Here is a 20,110-nt window from a genome sequence, read left to right on the forward strand (position 1 = left end):
ATCATTTAAAACTTAGAAACACCTGAGAAACAATTCAATTTCTTTCTTACCCTAATCTATGGAAGCTACCAAGAAGATACCTCCCCCTCTTACCAATTTCTTAAAACACTTGCCTAAATCTAAGCCATGCTGATTCTTGTATTTCTTCCATTCTGAATCTACTTAAATTACTTCCCAACAGTTGCTTTGCTGCTCTCTTTTTTCTGACTTATAACACCAATCTGATGCAGCAAGGCATAGAAACTAACTCCATAGTTACTGATAGCTATCTGTTTTAGTTCTTGTTGCTAGAAAGTAGAGCATGGGAACTAAAACCACAAATGAAGAGGCAAGTTTAAGTATAAATGTCAAAAAGATGAAAAATGATAAACTATCCAGCATTATCTAGGGTCAGTGAAATCAGAACTCTGTAGAGGACACTTTGGTTCTACATATCATAAATCTTAAAAATGTGCATATCTTAATAATGAGTATTTTAAATCTTAGGAATTTATTTTAAGGAAATAATCATTGCTTACATTAGTAAAAATGGAAACAATCTAAATGTTCAGCAATACAAATACAAACATTTCCCCGTTTTTCGAAAGTTGGCTTTATACCACTTTGTTTTTATGAAAGACCTACGTTAGTAGCTGTTTTTGCTAACATAAAGAAATCTGAAGAGGATTTTTGCTTTTACAAGAAAAAGGCAAAAGTTGAAAACAGCCCGTATTTTGCAGTGGAGCTGTTGCAGAGGCAACGGGAACCTGGAGCAGCAAGAGTAGCGCCCCCAAGCTCCTTCCCCTGGAACTACACTCAGCATCGCAGCATCAAGATGCCATATGTCTGTGAGCATCTTTGCTTTATCTTAATTTATTTTGTGCATCTGTTAGCCAGATGTATCCTAAGTCAATTGCCTCTTTCCTTTATGCTATTATGGCTTATGAAAGTTTTCATAGGAACACTCTACTTTTGGATAGCGGGAGAAACCTGTAACTGATTCTTTGATGAGAAAGGACTAACTCAAAGTAGTTTTTTAAACTTATTTTACTCAAATAGATAACAAACATTAATAAAATAATAAGATATGATAATTCAAAACACCAATTTATTTAGGTTAATCACTATCAGTTGTTTGTGGATACGAACTAGTGGATTTCAGTGGTGCTGCTTGTTGATACACAGCCCTGGCAACTTTGAATTAGAGCAGTATTGACATGCTTTACAGCAACAACAGCAACGGCTTTTTACCCTTCCCGTTTTATCTGACCTCTTTAGGAGGAATAACGGGTTCATATGCCGATGAAAACAGAAAAGAGATGGTCCCATTCGAAACGAAAGAATATAGGGGCATATTGTGCTGCGTATTTCATTTTTAAAAAAGAGAAGGATTGAAAACTAAAGAAAGCAGTTATTAAACTACATTATTGAAGTTTTTTTCCAATGCATTGAAATAACTTTATGTGGGTCTTCTAAAAAACAGTATTACGTGTTACCATGGATTTAGACATTTAACTGGATTTAAAGTCATAATTAGAATGTTAACTAGAGTGTTAACTGGATTTACAGGTGCCTATAAAGACCTGAGATTTGGACAGGTATTTTCCCTTGGAATGATTTTTTTTTTTTCTATTGAAGGTCACCTAACTTCCCTAGGTAACTAATTTCAAGGATTTACCATTTTTCAACTATATTCACAAATAAAACAATTTAAATTTAGTTCAACACCAGAAATAAACAGATCATTAAAAAGAAAGCCTTCTTCATGTGGCAAAGGCAAGAAATATTTGCCCTTCATAAAAAAGCTTGCTTCTTTTCTCAAACTTGAAACCACTGTAACTTTTGTTTTAACAGTGTTGACATTTTGAAGTTTTTTTCTAACTTAAAATGGTTTTGTTTTTCATCTATAAAATGGACCATTTAATTTTTAAGAATAAATTTCATTTTTAACATTCCAAATACAGGATCAATTGTTAATATATTGCATTAACATGATGCTTTGGAACTGGAAGGCTCCCAGTGTGCCTTACCAACTCAAATATACTAGAAAAACCTGCACCCACCTGAGAAATACAATAGTGTCCTAAACAGAGCACATTATAGTTATTAAATCTGTTATACAGAATAATAATTACTTATGTGATTTGTGAGAGAGCAAAGCTTTGAGTCCTTTTAAACCATTTCCTTTCTTCCTCCACCAAATTTTCTTCTAAAGTCAATTAGTACTTTTGCTTGACAAGGGATTAATGAGGGAAATTTCTTTCTAAAAGTCTTCTACAGGATTGACCGTTAGCATAGCATTCTGCGTTTTTATTAACTTATTTAAAAAAATTAATGGTGCGTTTGCTGTGTAGTCAGGTGTAGGATTTTGATCAGCTGAGTAATACTGAAAAGGAAGGGTTTTACTAGAGCAAAGGTCAAGACAGTTAGGCAAGTTTTATCTTTATTGAACTTATAATTTCCTGTGTAGTCTAACTTTTCTTTTAGAATAATGATGTTAACTGTCTTTATAAAATATATTACAAAGGCATTAAATCCATTACAAAAAGTTCAAACTTAGAGAAAATTTTCCCAAATTTCACCACTCAGAAATAATGGTTAACATTAACTAATTATAATTTCATATTTATTTGTGTGCATTATAATGAAAGAAGGCTAGACAAATAAAAGTTTTATAAAAATGAGATAATGGGATACATGCTGTTTAACAATAAAATTCATTAATTTTAATTTTACTTGAATTTAGCAGAAGAAAATAAAATTGGTAAGCTATAGGAATTGCTAAGCTTGTTCTTCATCACAGAAATTATTCCTAAAAGATTTTCTTTTAAATTAAAGATTATTAGAGACATTGTGTTATCATATTATCAAATTTTATGTCATTTATACAGTTTTGAAATGTAATTTGATCAATTGGTTTAGTTTCAGTTGTATGTTCATACACATTCAGTGCTATATTTCCTGAATTCCTTCATGTTTGGGAATGCCTGTATTCTAGAAGAACAACTTAGTGAGGTCTAAAATTCTTGGTTTATGTTTTATTTACCTCAGAAATTTGTAAACATTGTTGCTCTGTTGTTTTTTGGCATTGCACATTGTTTGGAGTATTCTGGGGCCAGCTTAATTTTTTACTCGTTTAAGTAACTCATTTTTGTTTTGCCTACCTCAGTGTCTCAAGAAATATTTCTAATCTTGAAAATTCAGTATAATTCAGGATTTTAAAAAAAAGATTAATAATTTATACTGTATTAATTTTTCCTGTAATATGCTGTGCCTTTCTATTAGCAGATTCAGGTTTTCCTTTACTTAATGAAACAAAATTTTATTATATATTTAAATACTATTCCTGCTCCATATGAGTTCAGTATTTCAGGAAGGCTAAATAACTTTTGTTGAATCATCGTTGTCTGTTCCTCAGGCTAATCCCTCCTCCCCCCCAAGTCAATAATCTTTTCTGTAATTGCATTTATCTTTCTGTCATTTTCCTCTGCTTTTTTCTGACATTAGATAGTCTCAGTTTTACTTTTATGTCACTTACTTAGCTGACTTCCACTCAAATAACCTGTCTAATCATCTGATACTCCATATACCATCTGTAAAACATACCAACTGATACCTATCACCTGTGACTGGTCACCCGTGGCCCATGTATTCTATTTTCACTAACTGGGTTGTGAGCTTGTCAAGACTAAGTTGTGTTTCTTCCCAAACATGTTTTTGCCAGTTGTGGAAGTTATGATTACATTATTTATTAAACATTTAAAAAATTCAGTTGATATGATGTATAAGGAAGGGAGATGTTTCTATAAAACGTAATTTGAATGCTTTTGCAAATTTTGATGAAGGCAAATTCCTGAAAAAAATATTGCTATGAAATCTGGTGTGACTGAGCCAGCAGTAGAAGAATGAAAACAACTTAATAGGTTCCTTTAGGATTCTGCACTCAGTTTGCTTCACAGTTGTTTTGAAGTTTTTGTTTCTCATTGGAAATTATCAAAGATGAAAAAATTGAAGAGGAACTAATCTGTAGAACTATACTGGGGGAAAAAAAAATCCATGAACATATATCCAAATATAAGCAAATAAACATATATTTTTATGCTTGAAAGTAAAATATTTAAATGTTTGTAGATGATAAATTATTTCTGCATTCCTGAAAAACATGGAATTAAATTGTTTGTGTTCTAAATGAATTTTCTTCTTTAGCTCAATATTACATTTAGGAGATTCCTTTATATCGTTGGTTGTAGCTGGTGTTTTCATTGTTTTATAGAATTCCATTGACTCACTGTTTATCTTTTAGCTTCTTGTTCCCTCAGCAAGTTTGTTTTCTCTATTCCATTCAGTTTTTTTAAGTCACAGTTTATTGGTGCTAGTGTGGTCATGGCCATATTTCCTCCTTATTTGCTTTTCTGGAGATAGCAAAATGAGAATCTCTAATTGTTTATCTTGCTCTGCTGAGAACAGGTGGTGATAGAGAGGAACACCCACATTTGATGGCTTCTCAACTTTTTCCCAGAGTGAAACCTCCTCTCTAACCTGCCTTCCTCCCCCCTCCCCCCAGTGGAGATTAGGAAGGGCCTGGAGATTGTGTTAATAAGGATTCTGAGGATTTTATTCATTTACATTCTTTCTTTCCTTGGTGAAAATTTTGGACTGGCGTGATGGCAACAAGGTTAGGAATAGACTGAATTATATCAGAATCAAAGTCTGTGTCCTGAACTTTGTATTGTTTGGTGTTTTATTGTTGCTGGTGCCTTTGTTGAGTCCCTCATTTTTAAATGAATAATGAACTTTGTTAAGTTTTGAGAGGAGATTCTCAGTCCAGTTTTATTTTGCCATCTTCCATAGGATATTTCCCCTAAGTATTTCCTATTACCTGATATCCCTGATTATCTTTGTTGCTCTTATATATCTAAAGTTCATATGTTATTTATATAATGAAAACTTTAATATTAACTTACCAGAGTGTTACTGTGACTCTTCTCTTATTAGCCATAGCTCAGAAGAGTTACCATATATAATCTTTTAATTAAGAAAATATCTTTAAAAATTCCAAAGGACAGTTTTGACTATATCTATTAATCTTCATTTGGGATCCATGTTCCATATAAATGTTTTATAATAGAATTCATAATAATAATGATTTGTTGCTTGCTGTGTGCCTGGGAATATGCTTCGAAGTTTATATGCTTCATTTTATTTAATTCTCTCATAAACTCGAAGAGACAGGCCCTAATGTAAAGATTGGGAAACTGAAGTTTAGAGAGAAGAGAGAAATAAGTGTCCCAGGGTCATACATGCCTTTAAATCTGGGTCTGGCCCCTTAGACTGAGCTCCTAATGACTGTGCTGTACACTTCCTTCGGCTTTAATTTTGGTAGTTATCCGACTTTCTTGATACACTAGACTTTTCAAAACCCTGGGCAAAGAGCAAGTAAGTTTGATTCTTAAAGAAGTCAAGTAGTAAAATGAAAGTGTTTTAGGGCTAAGAAATTTCATCATTACTTTGGATTTTCTTCATGGGATGTTAAGTAGTAAATGGCCCAGATCTTGCCTGCATTGGTGCATGTACAGTAGTTTGCTATGATATTTAGTCACTTTCCTTGGTTGGAGAGGCTATGCTCTGAACCTGATCTTGGCTTTACGGTTTCTTAGCCCAGTGGAGAATGTGTAAGAGTCCTCTAAGTTTTTTCTTCTGCTATGTGTCCTCTTCCTTATCTCTGCTTCAATTATCTAACCTTGCTATTCTCTAAATTTTGGGTCTCTCAGTCAATTCAATGTGTAGGCCAAGGCAGATATTTTCTCTCTGAGCAAATCGGTTATTTCCTTCTCTTTCTACTTCTAGAGTAGTGACCCTTGTGCCATACTGACTTTGCTGAAAAATGTATGAAGTAACAAATGTGCCCTAACATCCCCAATTTTTCTTACTACTTTTCCTGTTTTCATTGCATCATTGGGACCTGCATCTTAAGGTACAGGAAATAGTCAAATGTTTCATGGTTGCACAGTAAGAGTCACCATTATCCTTGACTGGATGGTAAGGTGCCAACCTAGTGCTGCCCTGCATATAGTATTTATCCAGTTCCAAATTTTAGGCCCATTATTAAGCAGCCCCCTACTTTTAAATATGTAGTTTAGTAATACTCAAGATTTTCAATTCAAGTGATAAAAACAACTCTGAAAAATTTAAGCAAAAAAGATTTTATTAAAGAATACTCTGTAGCTCACAGAGTCTATAGAAGGGCTTGATTTACATTCCACCAAACCGATCTCATGAAGACACTACTGCTGATGTAACCCTCAAGATATCAATATTGTCTCTGAAGACTGGATCTAGCTATTGTCCCTATTGCTCCCATTGCTGGAATAAATTCTGCATGTCACTATATATCATTTGAGAATCTGGGGTGATTACATTTGGGACGCAAAATTTCCAGCATGTTACCTTTAAAAAGGGGTCTATTCTCTTTAGATGTATTCTGAAAAATGGGAATTTCAAGTATTCACCTACAAGGTGTCATAAGCAGGGGAGCTTTAGCTTGAAACAGAGGAAGAGGTATCTACAGGAGAATCACTTCACTCTTAGGGAAATCTGTAAATATAGTTAAGAGTTAATATTCTTTTATTTTTACCCACTCACAAGTTACCAATATAAATTTAGCCTTTCTTTTTTCTATTATCCATTTATAGACTAACTTTCTTTCAATAATCATTTCCTCTTATTTCCATTTATCATTAATTTTTAACCAGATCTTCTTCCTAGGGTAGTATTATCAGGTTCAGCAAGAAGACTTCCTTATAGCTGGCCAGCAGCATGAGTCTAGTCAGTGTTTTCCCCTTCATCCATTCCCAGTCATGTGGAGTAGTGTTGGGTAAGTAAAAACTTACAGGACTGTCTTGTCTACTAGGTAGGAAAGAGGTATTAATTGTTAATCCCAGCTTAGACATGAGAGGAGAAAAACAACTTATTCCATCATTCCTTTAGGAATTCCAACAATAATATTTAGAGATACTGTAACTGTGTGATGTTTAGTAAGTAATCCTTACTTTGGAACTTGGAAACATAATTTAGGTCTTGGCACTACAAGATCAAGCAAAGAAAAAGAAAAGTTTTTAGAAATAAGTAAGATGTTTAACTAAGTTCTAATGCCTTCCCTATTTCCTCTTCCCTATCTATCAATAGTGATAATATTTCAACAATCTATTGAGTAGTGATTCCACTTTCATGTGTATCAACAAACATTCATTTGATCTTGTAAGTCATTTCTTCAGTGTCTTACCCCTCCCCAAATCAGTAAGCAAGTACTGTAAGCACATGCTTTTTTTCTGAATTGTGGTAAACACACATATACACACACACACAACAGGAGCTCTGTTCTCTTAACAAAATTTTAAGTATACAGTACAGTATTTTTAACTATGACAACAGTGTTGTAGAGCAGATCTCTAAAATGTTTTCATCTTACATAACTGCAACTTTATACCCATTGAGGAACAAGTTCTTATTTTCCCCTTCTCTCAGCCCCTGGCAACCACCAATTTACTTTCTGTTTCTATGAGTTTAAGTATTTAATATACCTCACATAAATGGAATCAGGCAGTATTTATTTATGTGACTGGCTTATTTGACTTGGTATAATGTTCTCAAGGCTCATCCATTTTGTTGCATGTGATAGGCTTTTTTTTTTATGGCCAAGTTACATTCCATTGTATGTATATATGACATTTTATTTATCTTCTTATGGAGGTTGAGAAGTCCCACAGTCTGCTGTATGCAAGCTGGAGACCCAGAAAAGCCAGTGGTATAATTCCAGTCTGAGTTTGAAGGTCCTGAGAACCAGGAGCTCTGATGGTGTAAGTCCCAGTCTAAGGGCAGGAGAGGACTGATGTTTTAGCTCAGTCAGACAGAGAGAGGAAATCCGACCTTCCTCTGCCTTTTTGGTCTATGCAGTGTCTGATTGGATTGGATGACGTCCATTCACAGTGGCAAGGGCAATCTGCTTTACTTAGTCCACCAATTCAAATACTAATCTCTTTCAGAAAAACCCTTAGAGACACATGCAGATATAATTTAACCAGATATCTGGGTATCCCTTAGTCCAGTCAAGTTGACACATAAAGTTAACTATCACATCCACTGATCTGTTGATAGATATTTAAGTTCTACACCAGAATTAACAGTTATTTATGCCTTACCATTACTATATTACAGTATTCTGTATTGGTCTGTATATTCACCTTTGCCAATGAGATTTTTACCTTTGTATGCTTTCATGTTGTGTTTAGTGTCCTTTCATTTCAACTTGAGGGATCACTTTAGCATTTCTTGTCAGACAGGTCTAATAGTGATATACTCCCTCAGCTTTTGTTTATCTGTGAAAGTTATTATTTCCCCCTCATTTTTGTAAGCTAGTTTTACTAGATATGATATTCCTGGTTGGTAGTGTTTTTTCTTTCAGCCCTTGGAATATACCATTCCACTCCCTTCCAGTGTTCAAGGTTTTTGCTGAGAAATCCTCTGATAGTCTTATGGGGGTTCCTTTGTATGTGACAAGTTGCTATTCTCTTGCTACTTTCAGAATTCTCTTTGTCTTTTAATTTTGACACTTTGATTATAACATGTCTTGGTGTGGATTTCTTTAGATTTATCATAATTGGAAACTTTTGGGTTTCTTGACTCTAGATGTCTATTTCCCTCCCCAAATATGGGAAGTTTTCAACCATTTTTTCTTGAAATAAGCTTTCTGTCCCTTTTCTCTCTCTGGAACTTCCATAATGGGTATACTTATCCATTTATTGATATCCCATAAAACCTTTAAGCTTTCTTCATTCTTTTTCATTCTTTCATATTGGTGCTTCTCTGACTGAATAATTTCAGATGACCTGTTTTTGACTTCATTCAGTCTTCTGCTTGATCAAGTCTGCTGTTGAATCCCTCTAGTGAATTTTTCAGTTCAGTTATTGTATTTTTCACCTCCAACATTTCTGGGTTTTATTTTATTTTTATATTTTCTGTCTCACTGATGAAATACTATTTTGTTCATACATCATTTTCCTGAGCTCACTGACATTTTTATAATGGTTATTTTAAATTCTCTTTCAGGTAATTCTTATACTTCTGTTTAGTAGGGTTGGTATCTGGAGATTTATTTTTTGTTTCTTTGGGCTTTGTTTCCTTGTTTTTTTGTGTGTTCCTTGACACTTCGTATTGGTATCTATATATTTGAAATATAAGCCAACTCTCCAACTTTATGGATTGGCATCATACAGAGGAAGATATTTACCAATAAACCCAGCTAGAGACTCTGGGGGCTTCTTAAACCTTTTCTGTATGTGTATCTCCTCTAGCCTAATCAGAGAAATTAACAGTTTCTTTTTTCAGGAGTTCATAATCTCTTGCTACCTCTGGTGTCTGTCTGCTGGAGCAGCAGCACATTGCTCAACTTTTTTTTTTTCCCCAGCATCCAGGTGTCTAGAATATGCCGGGGCTTGTCAGTACTTTGTGACAGGTGAGACTGAAACCATTCCCTTGGGCAGCGCCCCCCCAAAAGTCTGAATGTTAGATGTATGTTTCAGTCTTGTCTTTCTCTCCATAAAGAGAAGTTGGGAGCTGTGAGTTTTCCCAATTGTGTCCTGCTGAACTGGGGACTGGGCTCTAGTGGTGAGTGCATAGTAGTCCAAATTGTAACCTTTCACTTGTTTGCAGTTGCCATCAGGCATCTAGAGTATGCTAGGTTCTATCAGTGTTCCAAGAGAGATGATAAAGAAATTAGTCTTTTGAGCAGTGCCCCGAATAGCTGAAATGTTTGATGGATACTCCAACTCTTTCCCTTCCCAGGGAGAAGTTGGGATTTGGGCATTTTCACCTGCTGCACTGTTCTCCACTGAGCCAGTGGGAGGGCCTATGACCAATAAATGTGCACTAGTCCAAACCATCACCTTTATTCTAGTTGTTCCCAACCTGAGGCCCTTTCCAGTTAGCATTCACATTTAGGCAAGACAAGAACCAGTCTCTTAGGCAGCCACCAGAAAAGTCAGAATGTTGGATGTATGGTGCAATCCTGTCCTTCTCTCTCCAGGGAGAAACTGGAAGCTAAGTGGTTCCCTCCTGATCATGTAGTGCCATGCCAGGTGAGAGGGATTATGGCAAGAGGATTCTGCAGATTTTTCTACTGGCTTCATTGTGATTGAGTTTGTGCTTGCCTCGGGTGTTGGACTCTCTCAACTGGTCTCTGGTTTTCACACAAAGGGAATTGGTCCACGTATTGTTGAATCAATGTGTCCATGGAGGAAAGGAGGACTTGTGGCTTTCTGTTCTATCATTTTGCTGATGCTGTCCCTCTAGTGAGCACACATTTTAATGTACCTTCTGATTTCCATTCAGTTCACTAATTTGTACATGGTAAACTATATGATAAGTTCATTGTAAGTTATGCATCTTAGCCCACTATTATACTGCACTGGCAGTAAATGTGTCCTTCATCAGTAATATATGTGGAGTGGGGGTGGCAAACTGAAATCACATATTTTTTCTCTAGACCTCTAACGGTGTTAGAGGCATTTGCTTCAATGACCTGGTATGTATATCCACATCTAGAATGAATATCTGTCCTGATCAAAACTCATCAGTATATACCTGGAGTCATGAATAATGTAATCCATTTGCCAGCTATGGGCTGGCCTGGATCCTCTCAATAGGCAGCAGCCCATAGTCATTTTTAGTTTCTAATGCTACTATTAAAAAACAGAAAAAAAATTTAATCACTTTGTGAGCTTCTAAGCTCATAGTAGGATACATCTATTTTTTGTTCATTGATTGAATGTCTCCATGACAACTGATTTTATGTACCTGAGAAACTACTTTCAAAGAGAAAATGGGGTATCTACTTGTTAGTTCCAGTACCCTTTTGAATTCAGGAGATTTTTTTAAAAAAAGGGAATCAACTTAGCCTACTTTTATCTGTTTCCTTTAGAAGTGCATAAAATTTTTCATAACAAAGACTCCCACACTGAGGTTTCTCTTATCTTCTAGCCATCCAAAACCTACTTCCTGGACTAAATTGCCAATCTATTGGGTTTTGCCTAAAATTTAGTATGAATCCTATACTATGTTACTTTTATTGTATAGCTCCCCAAGGAATACCCCTTTTAATTCTGCCCGTTGAGTGGAATTGTATTTGTCTTTTTTCAGTCAAAATGAAATGATCAGCTAGTTGTAATGCAGCTGACTTCCAGACTGAGTTTTGGCTCTCTACCCTTGAGCTACAATCTGTGAACCATGCTACTTAGGAGGCAGCCTTAGGTAGTATTCTAGTCCAAATTCCATGACTGCTGGGCGGCAGTCATGGGTTTTTGCCAAAGCCTTTAGCCAGCTTGAGTTTTCTAGTTGCTTATATTTCTACTGTCATTTGAGCATCCAGTTAGAGTGGGTCAATGGCCATTTGAAGCTTCAAGAGAGAGCCTGACGCTGTTTAAAGCATTATTCAAATTCAGCCTTTTCTGTTATTATTGTGTGAATAGAAGCCAATAAAATTCATAGATGTGATATGTGATTTCTTCAGAAACCAAGCAATCTTTATGGCTCTTGTTTCAGTTTTGGAGCTAGAGAGACAATAACTCATTGTGATTGGTTGAGGAATGCTGCTAGTAGGTCTGGCCCATATAATTACTCAGAATTTTATCATTTATGCTGGACCCTGTATTTTAGCTGGGTTAATTAGCTACTCCCTGGTGGTTATTTAATTAACCAGCATTTGGAATTCATGCTTAGCTTGATTTTTAGATTTAGATATCAACATTATATTATTGACTTAATGAATAAGAGTACTTTTCGATTGAATTAAATCAACATCTTTTCTCACCAGGTTGTGGCAACAAGCAGGATAATTTAAATATCCCCATAGGTGCACAGTAAATGTGTATTGGAGTCTGTTTCACATGAATACAAATTTGATTTTGACCTTCTTTCAAAATAGGAATCTAAAAGGAAGCATTAGTCAGATTGATCACAGACTACCAACTGCCCTTAGCTTGTGGCACATCTTGAATTGTTAACACTATCAGGAATGGCTGATGCTATCGAAGGCTCCTCTTTATTAAGTCGTCTGGAGTCTAGAGTTAACCTCCAGGATCCATCAGCTTTTCTCACATGCTATACTGGACTATTAAACAAGGAATGTGTAGACACTAATTCACTTGCATCTACCATATGTATAATAAAATTTCTTGATGCTCCTTTCTTTTCCCCCACCCCTTCCCAGGTGTTCTCTTGTTTTATATTAAGCCCTTGAGTGGGTTTAGGTAGTTCCAAAGTCCCCCATCTAACACACCCAATTAAAAGATAATGAAGAGCAGATTTTTATGATATCCTTGTTCCCAATGGCTTGGATAAGGCAAGAGTTCCTCATTCATACATTATATCCTTTCTGGTAAATACATTCTGGTAGGGGTGATGCAATAGCCCTTCATAACTTTCATTCATAAAATCCTACTATGAACCACACTTTTATTTTTGAATATTTTACCTTATCCCACTAACTTAATTATATTGCCCTTTACCCTTTCATTAGCAGGTTGTATAAATTTACACCAGTGTCTAGAAATTTCAATAAAATTTCTTTACCACCCTGGATGGTTTTCTTGTATGCCAACGAGAATGGCCTTTGTTTCCTTGCTGGGACATTGTACTAACAGTCTCTGGCCATCTTGTCATTCAGAGTAATCTTTCTAAACTCTCACTGTTTTAAACTGAACTGCTTTGGAAGAAACTGTAGATCCTCTTTTTATGTCATTATTAGATTTATAAGATTCATCAAGGCTGGGATAAATGGAGGAGTTGGTAAAGCAACCAGATCACATAATCTCATAAGTGATCCATTAAAATTTTCATAGTTACTCCATCTGTCTCCTCCTTTTCCATACCCTGTGAACACTTCTACTCAGCTTAAATGTCTTGAGCTTTTTTTTCATCCATTTTATTATTTTTCCTTTCTTCTGAATAATCCTAATCCTTTCCGTTGTTCAATCCTACTTATAAGAAATGAGCCAAGAGGTCAATGGCAGCTTCTCTTACATAATCCAACTCATCTGTTATTATAGTAACATAAGGAACCTAAGTATTTGGGAGCCCTTTAATCATGACATTGAGAAATGGAATATTTCCTGTCATATCAGTAAACAAAGGATGCCGCACCCATCAGTGATTGCAGCCCTCCAACGTGAGGCAGTGAGCCTCAGGAAACTCAGGAAGGAAAGAATACCCGCCATCTAGCAGCCATCAGACTGCAGCCACTTCCTATGGTGAGCCCTGAGGTTTTCAGGATGTGAAAACGCAGGATACTGGCCCCAGAGAGCTGAGGTGCATGTCAAAGGAATGATTTCAGTGAGCCTAGACTTTTGCATCTTCCCATACATAGAAAAGTGCTAAAAATTCCTTAACTTGGGATGTCTGGTTTTCTTTAATTAACAGTAATCTTTTGATGTTCCTACTACCTGCCCTTTGTTGCGAAACTCCTATATATCCTGACTCCCCTCCTTGCTTCCTCGGAGCAGTTCTCTCAGGGTTACTTGAGATGCTGCCTTCTGAGCTTGAAGTCCTAAAAATTCCCGCCAAATGAAACATAACTCTCAACTTTTAGGTTGTGAATAATTTTTTAAGTCCACAACATCAATCACCGCTCGAGTCAAAGGTATAAAATTAAGGGATACTTTAGGATCATCATATAACCAATCCAAAATTGCTGATATTTCCAACATTTCAGAAGCTTCAGAAGAATTATTTCATTTGGTATCTAAGAGTATTTCATTTAGTGTCTAATTTCCCCTCTATAGGTATATGTCATGTACCTTACATTTTTTCCAGCTCTACAGATTTGGAGTTTGACCCTCCAGCCACATTTCTGTAAAAGTTGCAACTATTTCAGGATCCTGAATAAGACCAAACATACTCTTCCAGTCAGCAGTACCTAATACAAGGAAATAGCTCCTTGGATCTGAATACGTAAAATCCACTTCAGCATAACCTTCCCAGGAAGTGTCTGTATCACTCCACAAATAACTTTCTGTAATTTGTTTGTCTTTCATTTCCTCCCCTTGCAACCCGTATAGTCTTTTTTAGTGATTCTCATTTAGACGGAGGCACATTATAATCAAAAGAAATATTTACATGATTCCCTTTTGGCTTGCTGTCTCTTCTCTTTCGGGTCACAAGCAATAATTCGGTGCATTTGGCAGTCTTAGTTGTTTCTGCTTCCTTCACTTTTTCAAAGTAGCCAAAAATCACAAAATTCTTGGCTGACTTCCCGTCTACCTGAATTTCCTTCTTAATTCATGTAACTGTTTCCCTTGGTTTAGTATCTACAACCCCCAAGTTCTACTGATATGCTTTTCCTTCCATCAGTGGTCACAGCATTTGCATGATCTCAAACCAGAAGTTGCCCGGAAGTCAGCCTTTGTCAAAGGTTCACAGCTCTCTTTCCTCACTTTTCTTTTCCCCAAAGTCTTAGCCGTTATTTAAATTATAGAGTCAAGGGTCACTTAAATACTCCATTCAATGTACCATTGCATCAATTACAGAACGTTGGAGAGCTGAAAGGACTCCACAGGGTATATTCATATGTGACTTCAATAAAGGTGAAGGCATAAGTATAGCAGGAGAATGAAAACATAGGTAAACATCAGAGAGGTATGAGATTTCTAGGCACAGCCCCCATGGTCCTTTCTGTTTTGCAGCATGTGCTCTGTCTTTGGATTATGACTCACCAAGATATGTGTGAGATACCTTTGTCTCAGGGCAGCCAAGCACAAGTTTCCTGAGGAATCTTTTATAAACTTTCAGTCAATAGCTAAAATAAGGCTATATAACTGGTTAAACCAGATGCAAACCGTCATTCTACATTCTCAATAAATAACGTAGACAACTTGTTATTGGGTGCCTCTAGGTAAATTTTGGAATTCAGACTGCACATTATAAATCCCTAGGTAGTACATTTTATTCCCATTCCGGCCAAGGGTCAGTATTATGACTCCAGGTATCCCTGCAGGCAAGCGCAGAGCTCTACAGTTGCTCAGATCAGCTCTAAGTTCATTGTATTCTCTATACAGTATTCCTTTCCTGTATAAATTTTAGTTTTCCATGGAGTTGATATTTGATTCTTTTTTCATTTAGTCAGTTTCCTATTACATCATTGCTTTAGTTTGTTTCTGATTGCCTCATAACCTGTCTTCCTCTCTTTCCCTCCTGTTTGCCTTTGAAGGCAAAGGTATTCTTTTTTATAAATTTAATCCACCCATCATTATTTTCTATCCCTCCCTCTATTTCTCTCTCATTCATTCAACAATTAAGTATTGAGTATCTACAGTGTGCTAGACATTGTGTTTACCCTCAACAGGCTCAAAGTCCATTTAGAAAGATAATCATGAAAACAGATAAATGAGATTGAATGTTGTCAGTGATGCAAGAGAAGTGTGTCCTGGGTATAGTGGAGAACAAAAAAGAGGATTTTCAATTCTATCTGTTAGTTCAAGTAATGTTTTAAATAGGAATTTATCCTTGAGAGGTAAGTTGGAGTGAAGGATGAATAGCTACACTATAAACAGGTACACTATGCCATTTAGTAAATAGGAAGCCATTGAAAGATTTTAGTTGGAAAATAAAGTGATCAGACTTAGCAAGATCATTCTTGTGATAGTTGGATAATGAATGGATTGGAGTTAGGCAAGACTGGAAGCGGAAGTTTTAGTCCAGGCCTTTACTGCTGCATCTTTGATATACTCAGTGCTCACCCTCAATTAAATTGCACCAGTAAAATCACCTGTATTTTCTTTGCTGCAAACTCAGTGATCTCTTTTCAGTATTCATCCTCTCTGATACATTTGATACTGTTTGCTCTTCTCTCCCTTTTGAAACTGCCTTCTGCCAACTGATGGGACATCAGAAAAAGGTACTTTCTCTGTACCTGGAGAGTTGGAGGCAGAAATAATGATCAAGCATTCCTCTGCTTTCTCCCTTCCAGGGCAATATGGCCTTCTTGATGCTGAATTTGGTTCACATCCAGGAGAGCCTGATATTGAAAATATTCTTTTAAACAGAAGTACAATGACTATAAATATAGTTTCCTTCTTGAAGGTGGTGTAAAAACAGGGAACATAGCCAAAAATGTGTCTGTTTTCTCAGTTTTAGTAGCAGTGCCCTTGAAGAGGGTAAGGCAAACAGTACTAAGTTGTGTTTATTGCGTGTCCATAGATTTCAGTATTCTTGGTTAAATAAACCTGGAAAGTGCATGTGTAGATTTTGCGGTGCATTTCTTGGTGGGGGCAGGGGAATTAATGGTAGCAGGGGTGTGGGGTTGCTTCTAGCCAATCTATAACTCTTCTGAAGTGCTGTACTGTCTCTTTATTGTAACGTCTCTTCTTATTGACCCATCTAGTGTTGTTTCCTTGGTTTTCCTTGCAGACTACGACCAAGTGATGCTCCAAGACATGTTCTTCTGACACAGAAGGCCTGATCTCTCAATACTTCTCCTTTGTTGCTCTTCACTATCTCTTTATATCCATATAGAATACTCCAATGGTATACTTCATTTATTTTTAATAAGAACAGCTTTTCTACTTTATTTTGGAATCATGAAGCCAGACTGAGAAGACCTGATGAAGGCAGAGCCAGAATATTAGTCTCCCATTCTGATCCTCTGCCCAATTAATCCCTAAAACCTTTGAATGATGCCAATCGACAGTTTGACTCTTGTGTGGATGCCAAGCAGTTGACCCTTTTCGGGTCCTTTCCTTAACATCAGGGGCAATGGTTAAGTAGGTCTCAAAGATCCCCTCTGCTGGAATCCAGGCATTTAAAAAATTTTTTTATTTTATTTATTTTATTTTTGCCTGCGTTGGGTTTTTGTTGCTGCACATGGGCTTTCTCTAATTGTGGCGAATCTCTAGTTGTGGTGAGTGGGGGCTACTCTTTGTTGCGGTGCGCGGGCTTCTCATTGCAATGGCTTCTCGTTGCAGAGTACAGGCTCTAGGCTTGCGGGCTTCAGTAGTTGTGGCATGTGGGCTCAGTAGTTGTGGCTCGCAGGTGCTAGAGCACAGGCTCAGTAGTTGTGGTGCACAGGCCTAGCTGCTCCACGACATGTGGGATCTTTCTGGACCAGGGCTCAAACCCGTGTCCCCAGCATTGGCAGGTGGATTCTTAACCACTGCGCCACCAGGGAAGCCCCGAATCCAGGCATTTTGTTTAGCAATGATAAGCAGAGAACCAGTGAAACAAACAAAGGAGGTAATTGAGAAAAACAGTTATAATATGTTGGTAAACTTGAAAGTAACATTACCTGTCCTTTCTTAAAGGGAAGTGATAACAACCTGCTGGGTGGAACCAAGAGTTGACCTTCTCATGAGATCGTTGGTGTTATTAAGCTACCTTCACTCTGCAGGGACGTATTCAACATCTGTCATATGTTGAAGGCTTTGAAAATTGTGCACATCTAAAAAGAAAAGTTCTCAGTTTTTCTCTTTAGAATAAATGATGGTGATGATGATCGTTTCTCAGACAACACATGCATTTATGTGCATTGACAAGGGAAGATAGGGTACTTGAAATAATGGTAATGTGCATTCAGAAATTAACCACATATTCAAAAATATTTTAAAGACAGCTGTATAGAAAACACATGAAACTGTTTGCCCCAAACACTAAAATCTAGTCATACTTAAGGGGTTCCACTGCTTGAAGAAATATTAGGATTTGGAGCTAATATTTGGGAGGTTCCTAAAAGAATATTATAACAATTTGATTGCAGTAAAATGAATGTTTTCACATCATGGAAGGAAACTACATGAACAGAATTTATGGAAACAATCTGAACAGTTAGAATTAGAAAGTACTGAGCCCTATGTTGCTGAAGAATTTTTGCTAAAATAAGCTTACAGTAGTTCATTGAAGACGGTTAATATTATGAAAAAAATACTAACAAGCAATAAAATATAAAGTGAAAATATGCTTAATAGTATAAGGGCCTCTGTTGTTTTGGAAATAATATACCTTTTAAAGCCAGGAATTCAAGTTTCTATTGTCACTTAGTAGTAATGAGGCCTTGGAAAATTCTCAGACCTCAATTATTATAATTGTAAAATGTGTTATAACAATTACTTTATTAAGTTTCTGTAAGAATTGCTTGAAATTTAATGTATGTCAAAGCAGTTTTGTAAACTGTAAAGCACTATGTCAGTGCATTTTAATGCTTTTACATTTATCATTATGAATGGCACATATTTACTGTGTGCAGTTGTGCACATATTTACATTATACAAATGTGCACAGTTGTATCAAGACCTATTCAGTTGCAAGTGAGAGAAACCTGCCTTAAACTGACTTAGATTAAAAAAAGATATAATGATAATTTTATATGTAGCTGATCTAGGTTCTCAAATAGTGGAAAGTAGAATATATTAACGTAAGGCAGAAGTCACAGAGAGAATGGTGACATCAAAAGTCTTTTTATAAGACCAATAAAATGGACAAACCTCTGGTGTGAGTAAGCAGAGGAAAAAGACAAGAAACAAATTGTCAGCATCAGTTGTGAGAAAAGTACAGCATTAGAGGTGTTGAAGAAATCAAGAAGGTAAATGACTGGATATTATTGGTAACATATCAATAAACTTGAAAATGTATATAAAATAAAAAATCCTTAGAAAAATATAATTTATCAAAAATTATTCAGGAAGAAAGAGAAACCTGGACAGTCTAAGCCATTAAAGAAATAGAATAAGTGATCAAAAATTTCTCACAAAATTGGCATTTCTTGTGAGTTTCTAGGCCTAACTGGTTTTACTAGTGACTTCTGTCATTTAAGATGACCAAAAAAATTGGGAATACTCCCTAACTTGTATAACAAGACTAGTATAACTTGATACCCAAATCTGATAAGGACAGTATTAAAGGCCAGTCTCATTTGTGAACATAGATGAAAAACTTATAAACAAAATATTAGCAAAAAGAATCTCGATCTTTAAAAAAAAGGGTAATATATGATAAGAGTTGGATTTCTTCCAGGATTTTAATCTTAGTTTAACTTTAGACAATCAATTAATGAAATTCCCAATGTTATTGGATTATAGTCCTATCAATAGTTGCAGAAAATGTATTTGATAAAAGTAAGCAAACTAGAGCAGATATTTGGTATCTACAATGAATTTACAATAAATAATATACTTAATGTTGAAAATGTTGAACTCTTTCTGTAAGATTGGTTCATCTCTTACCACATCTAGACAACATTGTATTTGAAGTGGTAGCCAGTTAAATAGAGAAAGAAAAAAAAAAGATTAGAAAAGAAGAAACAAAACTGACATTATTTGTAGTGAAGATTATTTAAATAGAAAATCAGAGGCTCCACAAACAAATTATTGTAATCAATGTGTTTAACAAAATTTTGGATTTAAAGTAAATTATTAAAAAATCAATTTGATTTCTATATGCCAGTAAGAAATAAAAAATAAAATAAAAAAATGTGATTCTAATACCATAAAAACTATCATATATCTAAAAACAAATTTATAAAAAGGTATGCAGGGCCAACAATGTAGAAACTATAAAACATAACAGAGACGTTAGAAAGACCTATGTAGAGCTGTATACCATGAACATGGATTTGAAAACAATGGTAATTTGGAGCTTGAATATAATTCTGGTGAAAATCTCAATAGAGTGTTTTGTTCTGTTTTGTTTTCAGTAGAACTTGGAATATAGATTTTAAGATGCACATAGCAACAAAGGGCCAAGAATGGTGAAGACATACATGAAGATGTAAATGGTGAAAGTACTTTCCCCACAAGATGTCATTTTTTATAATAAATTGCAATAAATAAGACAGAGGTAGATAAATAGACCAACAGAGCATCATAGAGAATGCAGAAAAAAACCCCACACGTATGGATCCTTGATATATGATAGAAGTAGCCTGACAGATAAATGAGGAAGGACAAATTTTTTAGTAAACAGTTTTGGGTCACTTGTGTATGTATGTATGTATTGATACGTATGTGGATATTATATGTGTATGTACCTATCCTATTATCTACCTATTCTCAGCATCTGTTCATCTTTTCATCTATTCATACTTCAATATTTCTCA

This window comes from Pseudorca crassidens, chromosome 6 (genome assembly GCF_039906515.1).
Source record: "Pseudorca crassidens isolate mPseCra1 chromosome 6, mPseCra1.hap1, whole genome shotgun sequence".
Taxonomy (NCBI): Eukaryota; Metazoa; Chordata; class Mammalia; order Artiodactyla; family Delphinidae; genus Pseudorca; species Pseudorca crassidens.